This window comes from Hemicordylus capensis, chromosome 8, assembly GCF_027244095.1.
Source record: "Hemicordylus capensis ecotype Gifberg chromosome 8, rHemCap1.1.pri, whole genome shotgun sequence".
Classification (NCBI taxonomy): domain Eukaryota; kingdom Metazoa; phylum Chordata; class Lepidosauria; order Squamata; family Cordylidae; genus Hemicordylus; species Hemicordylus capensis.
Window position 1 is genome coordinate 7,789,168 of NC_069664.1, and position 16,085 is coordinate 7,805,252.

The 16,085-nt window shown below is 45.9% G+C and overlaps 1 protein-coding gene across 3 annotated transcripts in view; it reads left to right on the forward strand.

Annotated features, from left to right (window-relative positions):
* Positions 1 to 16,085, forward strand: part of PHYHIP (phytanoyl-CoA 2-hydroxylase interacting protein) — a 60,529-nt gene that overhangs the window by 21,383 nt on the left and 23,061 nt on the right. Inside the window, exon 2 of one of the 3 annotated variants that reach the window (XM_053269981.1) lies at positions 14,539 to 14,717. The exons of the other annotated variants lie outside the window; for them this stretch is intronic. The gene's annotated coding sequence lies outside the window, so the exon portion shown is untranslated. The remainder of the gene's footprint in view (positions 1 to 14,538; positions 14,718 to 16,085) is intronic. 3 annotated transcript variants of the gene reach the window in all.

Sequence of the window (16,085 nt, forward strand, 5' to 3'; positions counted from 1 at the left end):
GTATGGAAGCACAAAGCAAAAAGGAGCCAGAGAAGGACTAGAAAGACAGTGATTAATGACTTCTGGAATCCCACATTGGATCCTAGGTGCAGGCACAAGACACCTCTTTGTTCTTTGGCAGGCCTGATAGCAGCCAATTTAAAGCACACTTGTAAAAGCTAACTGGCTAGCTAACTCCCCTGCTAACTGGGCAAAGAGGCACCTTTTAATGTGGTGATTCTCTTTATTGAGCAAGGGGAGAGTAACTGGCCCTGTCCACCCCCAGCACAGTACTTCCAGTGACTGTTGCTGGTGTCTATCTTCTGTTTCTTTTTAGATTGTGAGCCCTTTGGGGACAGGGAGCCATCTTATTTATTTATTATTTCTCTGTGTCAACTGCCCTGAGCCATTTTTGGAAGGGCGGCATAGAAATCGAATAAACAAACAAACAAACAAACAAACAAAAGCAACACTCGATTCCCAGGAATGCGGGTCCCTCTCGTAAGCATCCCCGTTGGATATGAGGGATAGCTTTTTCTCTAGGTGTTGCGTGGCTCAGGTCTCCAGATGTTGTTGGACTACAACTCCCATCATCCCCAGCCACAATGGCTTAGCTAATAGCTAAAGATATTTCCTCCTGATGGGTGCCGGTGGCTTGACAGTATTTGCTTAAATGGGCATTGATGGCTACTAGCAACTGAACAGCTGCCATCTATTTGGGCAAGGGTGAGAGATGGGTGTTTAGAGAAACACAGCTGGAATGTAGCTACTAAAGAAGTAAATTTTTATAGCTTGCTGGCAAGAAACAGCCTTGACCTTTGGCGCAGTGTCCAAAGGTATGTTGTTGTTCTTCTTGTTGTTCTTGTTGGTTGTTTTGACAAATTGTCTGTGTGCCTGGAAAATGCTGTGCTGGAATTTCCAACTGCACAGAGAAGCAGGGAGTGAGCAACAGGTGTAAGGTACATTTCTTTTCATAAAGCCTTCCAAGTCTTTGGCAGGTCTGACAGCAGATGAGTTTAAAGGACAGTGCTGATGGCCATGCCATATCCCCAGGGATGCTTCCCGCCCGAGCAGAGAGTATAGCTGAGAGAAAGGGCAAATTGCCATTTTGGTCCTTGCTTAACACAATAGATCCAGTGAACTTGTGCAGCCAGGGAGTTGGGAAACAGTTATGAGAGAGCTGAGGTCAGGGAGGGGTTCCTAATGTTAGCAGCTCTTGTCCACAGAGAGTTTCTACTAGGTACTCTCTCTTCCTGAAGTATGTGGTTTGATTCAGGCATCTCGGACTTCAAAAGTGCAAAATTGATTTTTTTAAAAACTAGAATCCGAAGGTCTACAGCCCAAACCAGGTGTAAAGATGCAACCAGATACAAAATGGTGGCTCATAGGGAGAACCAGTTACCTTCTGCAAGGGTTCTCAAATTTGAATCCCCAGATTAGCGAGGAGAGCTGGTCTTGTGGTAGCAAGCATGACTTGTCCTACTCCCCTTTGCTAAGCAAGGTCTACCCTGGTTGCATTTGAATGGGAGACTGCATGTGTGAGCACTGGAAGATATTCCCCCTTAGGGGATGGGGAGAACAGAAGATTTCAAGTTTGCTCCCTGGCATCTCCAAGATAGGACAAGATTTTTTTATTGAACCAACAAACTACCAAAGCATACAGTACCTTGCCAGAGCACAATTATATACAAAGTGGTTGTTTGTACATGATATATCTACAAAGATTTACACACAAGGATTTGGAAACCCACAAGGTTATGAAGTATATGCAGGACAGGTAGTACTGTAACTCAGGGGTGGGGGATTTCAAGGGACATCAGGTAATCGGGGCGGTTACGTCCGACGTCCATTTCCACAATTTGTCCCATTGCTGTTTAGAAGAGATACACTTGTCTCTTTGCACATAACCATACAAACTTTTCCAGAAGAGATTTACTGTCTCATCTGCGTGAACCTCTTGGTCTCATCTTCCCTCCCTATTCCTATGCAGGAGCATTGCATAAATGACATACAGGTTTACTAACCTGATTATGAGAAGGGGAACGTTCCAATTCCCTAGTATGAGGGCACCAGTTCCGTCCCGTTTCCTTGAAGGTTTCTTTCTGGGACCTCGAGAGGAGGTTCTATCGCTCAAACTCGAGGTTAGTTCTTTCCAAGTCTGTTTTTCCAAGATAGGGCTCAGAGAGATCCCTGCCTGCAACTTTGGAGAAGCTGCTGCCAGTCTGTGTAGACAATCCTGAGCTAGATGGACCAGTGGTCTGCCTCTGTATATGGCAGCTTCCTATATTCCTATATTCTTGGATAGCAGCTTCCATTATCCCCAGCCATAGTAGCTGAAGAAGTGGCTGCGGATGATGAGAATTGTAATCCAACATCACCTGCAGATCCAAGTTCAAGAACCCCTGGCACACTGCATCCCGTGAGCCATACACTGAGAGATCTTGACTACAGATCAGGAATTCGAACTGAGAAGTAAAAAGAGGTCCTTTTCTCATTGCTATTGGAGGTAGTAATGATTAGGTGGTAGAAACCCTTGCTGATCTACTAAAACAATTTGGCAATCTAGCAGTAGATCCAGCAGTAGATTCCATGCTACCTTCTGCTCACCCCTGGGATGACTTTTATGGGGCTGGCTGTGGGGGTATGAGGCCTGGACCTAATAACTTATGGTCTCTGTAAGCTAGTGTAGTGTAGTGGATAAGATGTCAGACTTGGATCAGAAAGACTTGGGTTCATATCTCCACTTGGCTATGAAGAGGAGAGCTGGTCTTGTGGTAGCAAGCATGACTTGTCCCCTTAGTTAAGCAGGGTCTGCCCTAGTTGCCTGTGAAAGGGAGACGAGAAGTGTGCGCACTGTAAGATGTTCCCCTCAGGGGATGGAGCTGCTCTGGGAAGAGCATCTAGGTTCCAAGTTTCCTCCCTGGTAGCATCTCCAAGACGGGGCTGAGAGAGATTCCTGCCCGCAACCTTGGAGACGCCGCTGTCAGTCTGTGAAGACAATACTGAGCTAGATGGACCAAGGGTCTGGCTCCATATATGGCAGCTTCCTATGTTCCTAAGCCCACCAGATAGTCTTGAGCCAGGCCCCCCTCGCAGACTAACCTATGGTGGGGGATCTCAGGAAGGTCCTAACAGGCAAGAGAAGAGGGTTAAACAGCACCCAGCTTTCTTCCTTCTCAAGCTTAGCTTCCAGGCAGCCAACTGAGTTTTGGGGAATCCTCCTTGGCTCAACTTATTTATTCCACACACACATTTTTAAATTTTATTTTAACATTTTTTAAATTTTTTAATTTTTTTAACTGCCTCTGGGACTGAAATGCTGCAGTGCCTCCCAGGCCCTGCCAAAACCCACTTCCTCCCCAGATATTACTGCAATATAGCAAAGGTTGCCAAGCAACAAGCCCAGATTTCCACTAATTATCACCCCAGCAACATGTGAGGTTGTCATGGTAACAGGGTAATGGGAACTAACCCCGAGGTGGGCAACTAACCAAGGAAAAGTGTCTTCTTGGTTGTCATGGTAACAGGGCAATGGGAACCAAGGAGACCCTTTTCCGTGGTTAGTTGCCCTTCAATGTTTCTCATCCACAGGCCTACCTCACAAGGTGGTTGTGAGGATAAAATCCTCAATATGCCACTCTAAATTTTTTGGGGAAAGGGCAAGATATAAATATGAGGGTGAAGGAAACCTGAATAAAGAAAGCTTTCCATTATTCCTGTCCAATGATGGCAGCTTTTGATGCAGCTTCAAATCTCCCTAACGAAACAAGCTAGCAAACACCACAATTGGGAGAAACTAAAATATAAACCAGATATACTTGCTCCACATTTATCAAAAGTGATCTTAGTAGAGAATCTCATCCAATTTCCATGTGGCCAATAGTCAGCAACTTCATAGTACAACAGGCTTAATTTGATTCTGGGCTCATTAGCTCCTGAACCTGTTTAAGTGCTATTGCACAGCACTGGAGAATGAAGGGTCTTTGCTCACGTACAGAGTATTTTTCTTCCACTACTACATAGTGCCTCCCGTCTTCTAAACATCGGAGCTTGAGCACCTATCTCATTTTAGAAACAGAAGTGCTAGAAATTATTCTATTTTTCTTTTTTTGTTTGTTGCGATCTGGGAGGGAAATGCATGTTTTTCTGGGTAATAGAGTAAAGTGTGCTGTCGAGTCAGTGTCGACTCCTGGCGATCGCAGAGCCCTGTGGTTGTCTTTGGTAGAATACAGGAGGGGTTGACCATTGCCTCCTGCCACGCAGTATGAGATGATGCCTTTCAGCATCTTCCTATATCGCTACTGCCCGATATAGGTGTTTCCCATAGTCTGAGAAACATCCCAGCGGGGATTTGAACTGGCAACCTCTGGCTTGGTAGTCAAGCCATTTCCCTGCTGCTCCATTAGGTGGCTATGGGTAATAAAGCCTGTGACAAAAATACAGATTAACATGTATTTAGTGTGGACGAGCTATTGCCTTTCAACTTAACAACGAGGAGCATGTTAACTTTGTGTTGTATATCTTATACTGTTTTTAAATGGAGAAGATATTTCCAGATCCATGAACTTTGCACATGCTGACTTCGTATTTCTGATTTGATTTTGTCTGGATTTATAAGCCACCCTCCTCTCAGCAGTGAAGAGGACCACTTCATAGCTGGTTGCAGCTGGGAGGCTGTGATTACTGACGTTGCTGACAGATTATTTTCCCCCGTGTGTGGTTGGTTTTTGCTGATAGCCTGATGCTCAGATTCAACTTTTTGTTCTCTCTCTCTCTCTCTCTCTCTCTCTCTCTCTTTGGTTTGACCCCCCCCCCCCAAAAGCAGGGTCTGTGCAAATAGAGATAAGACCTTGTTTTGTTCTTCCTTGCTAAGTCTGGTGCTGTTCCCTTTTCACCACAGTAGCTCTTTGCTGCACTCAAATGGATGTCTTGAGGTCGCCAGAGGGTTAAGTTCCAATCAGCCGAACTCTGGCAGAAAAGCCAGGTGAGGGGGCTGCCAGCCACATAGCTATAAATACAAGTACCTGCTTCTCAGAGTACAAAGGGAGCCATCACAGGGGGAAAGATTTGACAGGGAAGAGCTCTGATCCTGTCACAGGAGCAGGTGTTCATGCAGATGGGAAGAGGAAGGGGGGGAAATTGAAGAAAAGGGTACAGTCAAAGGAGGAAAGATGACAAGGAGCAAAAGAGAGGAATGCAATGTGCAAAGCATTTTCCGAACAGCAGGAGGGAAACGTGGCGAATTTGGATTATTGTGGACTTAGGGGCAACAGAGTATCCAAGAGATCCTCAAGCTCCCCACTTGCAAAGGGCAATAATCATATTAACCTATTTTACAGGGTCCTTGTAAAGGTTACTGAGATGTGTTTTGAACACTCAGTATGTGCTATAGAAATGCTAGCAAGTTGTTATACTTGGTTGGAAGAAGGGGTTCCCAACATTGGGTCTCCAAAGGCCTTGTGTCAGGGGATGATGGGTTGTAGTCCAAAAATATCTGGGGACGCAAGGTTGAGAGTCCCTCAGCTAAGGATCTTCCGGAGAAGTTGTTGATTCAGTGCACAATAGATCTAGAGCTTGGCATAACCAGGTTCAAATCCTGTTCTGTCATGTAGTTCCTCAGGTGACCTTGCACAAGTCATTAGCCCCATTCACATATTATGCTGAACACAAGCACAGCCATATCCTATCTGTTCCACGCATTTGAGGGGTCTGTACCCAGGTTCGCTTTTAACACGTGCAGCTGTTCACACACAGATATCTGTATACTTGTACGGCATAATGTCTGAATCGGGCTACTCCCTCTCAGTCTAACTCTACCTTGCAGGATGGTTGTGAGAACAAAATGAGATGTCAACTTGAAAGGAAAGGGTACAAATGTGAAATATGAATAGGAAGAGAGGTGCTGGGAAACAAGCCTGCCTGAAATCACATACTCTGCTGTGAAAGTATGGGCCCTCTCATTCCAGGTGTGGCAGGGCTTTATTTTGTTGGTGATTCAGTAGTGTGGGAAATGCATATTACATATGCTCAGGAGCATTTTCTGTTACTAATTCACATGCTCTGGTGACGTTTCACCCAAATTAGGCTCTGCACTGGTCTCGTTAACACTTCTTGCTCATGAAGACTCATAGATCAGGACCTTTGGGTATCAACTCAAAGGGAATAACACAGACTCTAATAGGTTTTATAGACACTTTCCTCCCCTGGGGAAACCATGACAACTATAGTTGTGTGTGTCGGGGTGGGGGTGTGAGGGAGAAGGATACAGCTCTCTAACCCCTGAGTGACTCTCTGAACCAGTCACTTATTTCTCAGCCTAACCTACCTCAAAGGCTTGTTGTGAAGATAAACATAACCAGGTACACTACCCTGGTCTCCTTGGAGAATGAGCTGAATATAAATAAATCAAGAATGCTTAACATCCTTGATTGATTAAGTGCTGTCAAGTCCGTGTCGACTCTTAGCGACCACATAGACAGATTCTCTCCAGGATGATCTGTCTTCCACTTGGCCTTGAAGGTCTCTCAGTGGTGCATTAATTGCTGTTGTGATCGAGTCCATCCACCTTGCTGCTGGCTGTCCTCTTCTTCGCTTTCCTTCCACTTTCCCCAGCATTATGGACTTCTCAAGGGAGCTGGGTTTTCGCATAATCTGTCCGAAGTATGATAGCTTGAGCCTGGTCATTTGTGCCTTGAGTGAAAATTCTGGATTGATTTGTTCTATGATCCATTGGTTGGTTTTCCTGGCCACCCATGGTATCCACAAAAGTTTTCTCCAGCACCAAAGTTCAAAAGCGATAATGCTTTTTCTATCTTGCTTCTTCAAAGTCCAGCTTTCGCATCCATAGAGTGTCACAGGGAAAAACCATTGTCCAAACAATTCTAATTTTTGTAGGTATAGACATGTCACAGCATCTAAATATCCTTTCCAAGGCCTTCATTGCTACCCTACCAAGAGCTAGTCTGCGGCGTATTTTTTGACTGCTGGATCTTTTACTGTTGATGGTCAATACTAAAAGGCAGAATCTATCCACCACTTAAATGTCTTCATTATCAGTTCTGAGGCTGGTTGCTGTACCCGTTGTCATTACTTTAGTCTTCTTTACATTTAGCTGTAGTCCCATTTTTTCACTGTGCTCCTTGACTTTCATTGCTAGAGCTTGCAGATCATCCACATTCTCAGCTATCAGGGTAGTGTCATCAGTGTAGTGCAGGCTATTGATGTTTCTTCCTCCAACTTTAAACAATGCTCATCTTCTTCCAGTCCAGCTTCTCTCAGTATATGTTCAGCATATCCTCTGTAATAATCAGCTTGAGCGTGATCCCGTGTCCTTTCCGGCCCATGTCTTTCTCAGCTGTTCTGGGCATGCGCAGAGCGCATGCCCAGAACGTCCGAGAAAGATACGGCCGCCCAAACACGGGTGGCCATGTTGGGGCCGGGAGGAGGAGAAGCGGCGGAGGAGAAGCGGCGGACGAGAAGCGGCGGCGGCCGCCAACGCCGGGAGGAGAGTGCGGCCTCGGCGGCGGCAGAGCCACAGCCTTGGCCAGAGGTGGCGGTGGCCGCAGCGGGGCGACTGGCCCCTATGGCGGCGGACGCCACGGACTGGGAAGGACTGGCCCCGCTGGCGGCCGCACTCGGCCCCGCGGGAGACGGGGGGCGGGGGCGGTCTACTAGCACCCGTTAATCTAACGGGCTTAAAATTGCTAGTAAGTTGAATAAATAAGGACAAAGTATACAGCCTTGTCTTACTCCTTTGCCATCTGGAATCAATCTGTTTCACCATATTCTGTCAGGACTGTGGCTTCCTGCCCTGTGTATAGGTTTCTCATGAGGACAGTGAGGACACCCATTTTCCTAAGGCTATTCTACAACTTGACACAGTCGATACCATTTAAGGCTTTTCTGTAGTGAATAAAGCACATATTGACTTCTTTCTGGTATTCTTTGGCTTTCTCAATTATCCAATGTGCATCAGCAATGATGTCTCTTGTTCTTTGGCTTCTCTGAAACCAGCGTGAACATCTGGCATTTCCCTTTCCACGCTCTAATCTGCGCTGGATGATCCTGAGCATTATTTTGCTAGCATGTGAAATTAAGGATATTGTGAGATGGTTTGCGCAATCTGTTAAGTCTCCTTTCTTTGGTATGAGTATGTAGACTGACCTCTTCCAGTCTGTTGCCACTGTGTCATTCTCCAAATTTGCTAGCATAGTTTGGTTAGAGCCTTGACAGATTCCTCTTCCGTTGTCTGCCGTATTTCTGTAGCTGTTCCATCAATTCCTGTAACCTTCTGACTTGGTAATGACCAGAGTGCTGATCTAACTTCATCTTTCCATACTAGAGGTTCTTGCAAGTAGGGAATATCTTCTAGAGTATCTTGGATATTGATGTCCCTGATGTACAGATTTTCAGTATACTCCTTCCATCTCTGCTTGATCTTTTCTGAATCAGTTACTATCTGTCCTTTGGCATCCCTTAACATACCAGTTTGAGGTTGGAACCTCCTTCTGATTTCAGAAATCTTTTGGAAAACTTTCCTTGTTTTTCCATTCTGTGTCTATTTCCATCCTCAAGGTCTTTACAGATGTCATTGTAGTACTGCTCCTTGTCTCTTCTAACAGCTTTCTGAAATTCCCTATTAAGTTCCTTCCTGAGGTCTTTATCTTTCTTGACTTTGGCTTCTCTCCTCTTCTTGGCAATTTGCATCCTCTGTTCTGACATCCATTTTGCTTTCTTCTGTTCCTTGTTCTCTGGCAGTCTCTTTTCACATTCATCCTTAACAACTTCTTTGATTTCATTCCACAGTTCTTTTTCCTTTGCAGGAAGCCATGATGGTGAAGTGGGTATAATATTGACATGTTTACAGCATAACCAGTTAGGAGCACTGTTAATTTCTTACTACACCTTTCCCCTCCAATTCCCAACTATTTGAATTGTGCAAGTTATTTGCAGTTAAGATTTGCTGGGAATACAATCTTGACTCTAGTCTACACCCACATAGTTAAACTGGATGAGCAAAGAAAAGGGACAAAGAAACTCACCTTGCCTCCTTGGGGATGACTCATCCAGTGTCTCTCTTCAAGACAATGGGGGTGAACAGGCTCATCCTCTTCAGATAAGCACCTCATCCTGTTACTCTTATTTTTAGAGTATCTGCTTGGTTGTACTTGAATTCCTTCCTCCCTCCCTCCTCCCCCAGAGCTAATGAATGTACCTGCATACCACTCTCCACTTATTCCCCCAATGTGTCTGCCCTATTGAAATTCTTACAGTGGAAGGCTTGCCCTTGAAAGAGATGCTCTGATTTTAATGTTAAACTAGCTTCCTTTGGTGAAACCAAATTCACACCTCCCACACTCCTCTCTCCACCCCAGCCCAGACACTCTCAACTGGAATAGACCAACTGGACTGAATAGAGTTCAAGTTCATATTTCATTAGAGTCTTTCCTTGAAGTTCACATTATGTTAGGGTCTCTTCTAGACAAATTCATGGAGGATAGGACCATCAATGGCTATATTCTTGAATGCTACATGCTACCTCTAAGTTCAGAGGCAGGATGTCTCTGAATATCAGTTGCAGGGGGTGGGGGGGCAATAGCAGGAGAGGGCCAGCGTGGTGTAGTGGTTAGAATGCTGGACTAGGACCGGGGAGACCCAAGTTCAAATCCCCATTCAGCCATGATACTTGGTGGGTAACTCTGGTCGCTTATCTCTCAGCCTAACCTACTTCACAGGGTTGTTGTGAGGAGAAACTTAAGTATATAGTACACCGCTCTGGGCTGCTTGGAGGAAGAGCGGGATATAAAATGATAATAATAATAATTTCATACTTGGGGGCTTCCCACCCAGAGGAATCTGGTGGTAGGCCACTCTGGGAAGCAGGATGCTGGACTAGATAGGCTTTGGGCCTGATCCAATAAGGCTTTTCTGAAGTGTGTTAAATGCTGAGAAGGGAAATGCCTAGCAGAGTGGGCCCATCCATTGAGATAATGTAGTAATTGCTGTATTATTTGTTCAAACTAGATTGGCTAGGTTTTTCATAGTGATTCAAGCTGTACCCTAGAAAGTTGAAGAATGTGCAAGAGTGAATGAGTGTGTGTTTATTCTGGTGTGACTGCCATGGGCACCTAATGGATAGGGCCCATTATCTATATATTTAATTCCCTAAGACGTAACCATGGCTAATCCCATGTGTGGCAGCTCTCGTGAGAGTTTGGAGAGCTGCCAAATAGCCACGGGACGGGTAGGAGGGAAGAAAATGGCAGCTGTGGCAGTGGGGGTGGCCAGCCAAAGAAAACGGCAGCAGCCGGGAGGCTGTGACCAGCGGGTGGGTGGCCGGCCACAGAAAACGGCGGTGGCTGGGTGGCTGCGGCCGGGCGGTAGGCAGGCGGTAGGTGAGCGGCTGCGGCTGGGCGGGAGGCGGGCGGCCGGGCAGCCAGAAAGTGGTGGCGATAGGGCGGGCGGCACAAAAGAAGAAGATGGGGGTAGTGGGCGGGGAAGAAGAAGGTGGTGGCGGCTGTGGGCGGGAGGGTGGTGGGAGAAGAAGACGACAGTGGACAGGCAAAAAAGCAGGGGTGGGTGGGGTGGAGGAAGAAAGCAGTGGCCGACTAGGGGCACAAATGCTCTGCGCCAGATCAGCTATAAGCAGTGCTGTGTCTATTCAATAAGACAATTAGTCAGGGCTCAGTTTGGGGTGAAGGTAGTAATTACCGTGAGTGTTCTCAAGCCGTAACTGGCAATGAGAAGCTGCTGTTGAACCAGAAATGTAGCCAGTTAGAAGATATATAAAGTGTTTCCTATAATACACTTTCCCTCACCCCATGACCAAGCCAGGTTTGGAACTGCTTTTAAATACTTTTCAGTTTAAAAAAAAAAATTACACGGAAGATGGCTGGTATCCACATGTGTATTCATGTAGTCTTAAAAGGGAGAAACAAATGCAATCTTTTCCTAAGGAGTCAATTTGACTAGATCACAAAAACTTTGGAATCTGGTCTAATCATTTTTTTACATCTCTGTTGATATGTATGGCAGAAGTTCTTAACCTTGGGTCCCTAGATGTTTGGGTACAACTCCCATAATCCCCACGGCCATTGTGGCTGGGGGTGATGGGTGTTGTAGTCCAACAACATCTGGGGAGCCAAGTTTAGGAACCCCTAATGTATGGGATTTGGGGAAGCAACTGTAATTTGGAATTAGGCAGGAATGACCCAGGTCTCTTTCCCCTCCTAGAAGCATCTTCTAATTGGCTACTTTTCTGGTTCAACAGCAGTTTCTCATTGCTAGTTACTGCTTGAGAACACTCACGGTAATTACTACCTTCACCCCAAACTGAGCCCTGACTAGTTGTCTTATTGAATAGACACAGCAGCACTGCTTGTGCAAAAAGGCACACGTGACTGAAGTTAAGAGCTTCTCCAGCTCCTCTTTCCCCTCCACCTGCAGGGCAAAAGCACCTTGAGAGATTGATGATGCCTTCGCTTTCATAGTAGCTTAACTGGGGTGGTGGGTTGGCAGAGGGAGCAGAGCGATATCGGGCCTTAAGCCAGATCTAAAGGTAAAGTGTGCCGTCGAGTTGATTTCGACTCCTGGCACCCACCGAGCCCTGTAGAATACAGGAGGGGTTTGTTTGTTTGTTTTATGTATGCGTTCATTCATTCGATTTCTATACTGCCCTTCCAAAAATGGCTCAGGGTGGTTTACACAGAGAAATAATAAATAAATAAGATGGATTCCTGTCCCAAAGGGCTCACAATCTGAAAAGAAACATAAGATAGACACCAGCAACAGTCACTGGAGGTACTGTGCCGGGGCTGGATAGGGCCAGTTACTCTCCCTCTGCTAAATAGAGATAATCACCACATTAAAAGGTGCCTCTTTGCCAAGTTAGCAGGGTTTACCATTGCCTTCTCCTGCACAGTATGAGATGATGCCTTTCAGAATCTTCCTATATCGCTGCTGCCCAATGCAGTATCAGTGGGGATTCAAACTGGCAACCTTCTGCTTTTTAGTCAAGGATTTTCACGCTGCGCCACTTAAGGTGACCCAAGCCAGATCTACTGACTTGGAAATGGAGGTGCCGTATTCTTCTTTGTCAGGGTTCCTGTGCTTTTAACAACATTGTGACAGGCAGACACTTCTTTATTTTACAGATTTATGTTCTCCGTTTCCCAGCTGAAGTCACCCCAAGATAACTGTTCAACAGATGAAGCCCTTTCCCCCTACCATATTATATCTATCTTATTAAAACCTTAATCTGCTGAATTTGTATTTCATAAATAAAATAAAATAGTAGGAAAATGATGACCCTTGCTAGAAGTCATCCTCCCCAATTTCAGATGTGCAAGGGCCTGGCTGTGGATACTCACTAATGAGGCAGAAGCCATGAAGCATCTTAAGACCCTCTGTTTATACTTCATATGAAGTCGAACAAGGATAATAAGAAATATTGCCTCTTAGTCCTGAAAACAGAATCCAGAGCTGAGCTTTATGGGCCAGAGACTGTCTTTGGAGGGTGGATGAATGAGTTTGCATGCTCCGTCTGTAACAGCAGGCTTGTTAGTATTTCTCACCTTGAGAAAAATGCTTTGAAATTTATGGGCAAGGATTGAGCTGTCCAAAGAAGAGTCTATGACCCTGGGTAGCAGTGTAGTTACTCCCAGTTGACACCAGCACAGAGCCATCCTGTCCTTAACAGCTCTTGTGGAGAGCTTTCAGAATGTGTTATCTCCTTCATTTTGCTTCCTTAACAATCCCCCTCAAAGCTGTCATCCTCCAGGGTCAAAGATGCAGGCTTCTCTGCCAATTAAAGGGGGCGTTGAGGAAATAATACAGTACAGTGTGTGCAGTCATTGTTCAGTGGGAGCAGGCAATCTAAGTTCTCACCATGTGGGGAATACACCACACGTGAAGGAAAGTTTGTTGTGGAGCAGGTGAAGACTTGAGCAAATGGAGCTGCCTGCAGCTCGGTGGTAAAGCATCTTCTTTGCATGCAGAAGGTCCCAGGTTCAATCCCTGGCAGCATCTCCAGGTAGGGCTGAGAGAGGCTCCTGCCTGAAAAATTGCAGAGCAGCTGCCAGTCAGTGTACTGTTGGACCTCATTTCCTTTCCCCTGCTAACTTGGCAAAGAGGCACCTTTTAATGTGGTGATTCTCTTTATTGAGCAGGGGGAGAGTAACTGGTTCTTTCCACCCCCAGCACAGGACCTCCAGTGACTGTTGCTGGTGTCTATCTTATGTTTCTTTTTAGTTCGTGAGCCCTTTGGGGACAGGGGACCATCTTATTTATTTATTATTTCTCTGTGTAATTTCCCTGAGCCATTTTTGGAAGGGCAGTATAGAAATCGAATAAATAATAATAATAATCTGGAGGGGGGAGTTTCTTTCTGCAGATTACTGTGGATAATGAAGCATTGCAGTCTATGGGATTGTGGGGGTTAGGTTCCTAGACTCTGAGAATAGGATTTTAAAACAGCCAAAAACTTCGCCGCCCCACCCAACCTGACCTGGTTGCATCCTGAAATAGGAGTTCCCAACCTTGGGTTGATGAATATTGTTGGACTACAACTTATTGATTGATTTGATTTGATTTGTATACCGCCCTTCCAAAATGGCTCAGGGCGGTTAGCCCTGATAACTTCCATCATCCCCAGCCACAATGGCATTTTGCTGATGATGGGAGTTACAGTCCAACAACATCTGGAGATCCAAGCAGTGTTCCCTCACACAGGGATTCCCAGATGTTGCTGACTACAACGCCCAGAATCCCCAGCTGCAATGGCTTTTGCTTGGGGATTCTGGGAGTTGTAGTCAGCAACATCTGGGAATCCCTGTGAGAGGAAATACTGGACCCAAGGTTGAGCAACTGCCCTGTGATCATCTCATCCAGGAATCCTTGATGGAGTTCTCTCTCCTGAATGTGTAGGCCCTTGTAATAAACAACAGTGTAGATCCTTTCAGCTTTCAGTGTGTTCCATGGGTTAATTGCACTTTGCATGGATAAAAATTTCCATTGCCTTTCTTTGCTTTGTTAACTGGAGAGGAGAGCTGGTCTTGTGGTAGCAAGCATGACTTGTCCCCATAGCTAAGCAGGGTCTGCCCTGGTTGCATATGAATGGGAGACTTGATGGGTGAGCACTGCAAGATATTCCCCTCAGGGGATGAAGCCGCACTGGGAAGAGCAGAAGGTTTCAAGTTCCCTCCCTGGCTTCTCCAAGATAGGGCTGATGAGAGAGATTCCTGCCTGCAACCTTGGAGAAGCCGCTGCCAGTCTGTGAAGACAATACTGAGCTAGATAGACCAATGGTCTGTCTCAGTATATGGCAGTTTCCTATGTTCCTATAACTGCATTGATCTTTTTGAGCTCTTGGTACTAAATAGCAGAGTAAATAACCTGCTCATTTTCTCTTCACGATCATTATTAGAGTTCTCCTTTAATGGCTTTAACCTTTTAAAACCTTGCCTTCAGGCTAATGGGATTACTTGATTTATCTATCATTTATAGCGCAGTCCAGGTAGGGTTGCCAACTATCTTTCTGGCAGAGCTCCTGTGTCTCTTTAGCAGTAACACAAGAAACTGAAATCGGCAAGCAGAAATGGTCCTGACATGATAGTTCCGCACTGGAAGAAGCACCACCTAATTACGTATGTGTGAAAGGCACAAGAGGCCTGCAAGAAAAAGAAGGAAAGATGGCAACCCTGTTTATTAAAATCTCACACGTCCTTGCATTACCTTGAGAGGTAAGCCATTATTCATCATATTTTATAGATGAGGGAATGGAGGATGAGAGAAAGATTTGCCCAAGGCCATCCTGCGAGCAGATATTTTAATTTGGGTTTGAACCCAAACGAACTCTCCCAGGCTCCAGCACAAGAGCTCCACCCACTAGGCCACAAGGACTCCCAGGTTTTGCTCTGTGGTGCTCCCCTAAACTCGCTCTGTCTGCTGTTGTCACCTGCTGCTAAATCCACATCTCTCTCTCTCTCTCTCTCTCTCTCTCTCTCTCTCTCTCTCTCTCTCTCTGGCAGCAGTGTTTTCTGTAGGGTTGCCAGGCTGCGAACTGGTGGTTCATGTGTGAGCTTTAAAACTACTGATTAAGCAGCAGAAGCAGTTTCCCCCACCCATTCCTTCCCAGGTCCTGCTCTCTCTGCTCCTTCCCCAGGAGGCTTTACACACAGGGCTTCTACGCCAAATCTACTTTAGAAGAGTGTGTGCCTTCACACACGAGCCAAACCTACCCTGAAGTCCCTTCGAGATTCTAGGAACCCACTCCACACACAAATCGGGCTTTGTGATGCAAATTCTAGCTTATCTTGACATATTTCTGGATTTTTAAAATGCTGGTTTTAAGCTACTTTTTCTGAAAGCGCTGGAGCAAATAGGGAGAGGCACTGATGTAGAATCATTAGCATGATAAGAGGGATGTTCTCTTTAGAAATTCAGATATCGCTCTTTAGGAAGCTCTCTCTTTCCCTGCCCCGCCATTGGCTAGAACAGAGTTTCTTAACCTTGGGCCCCCAGACGTTAGGAGCATAGGAAGCTGCCATAAACTGAGTCAGACCATTGGTCTATCTAGCTCAGTACTGTCTACACAGACTGGCAGCGGCTTCTCCAAGGTTGCAGGCAGGAATCTCTCTCAGCCCTCTCTTGGAGATGCTGCCAGGGAGGGAACTTGGAACCTTCTACTCTTCCCAGAGCAGCTCCATCCCTTGAGGGGAAATATCTGGCAGTGCTCACACTTCTACTCTCCCATTCATATGCAACCAGGGCAGACCCTGCTTAGCTAAGGGGACAAGTCATGCTTGCTACCACAAGACTAGCTCTCCATCACCCTCAGCCACAAAGACCATGTCTGGGGATGACGGGAGATGTAGTCCAACAACATCTGGGGGCCCAAGGTTAAGAAACCCTGGGCTAGAAGGAAAACACAGATGCATGCCATGTGAACTTGTTCCAAAACAAAATCAGAGAGCAGAGGGGAGGGGCTGCTTCCCTCAAGGTCGCGAGTGGAGTTCGAAGTGGCTTTGTTCAACATTTACCCAGAAGCATGAAGCCATGTGCGAATAACTCGCCGCTGCTGTGACAAGCAGAAAACGAAGGATGCTGGA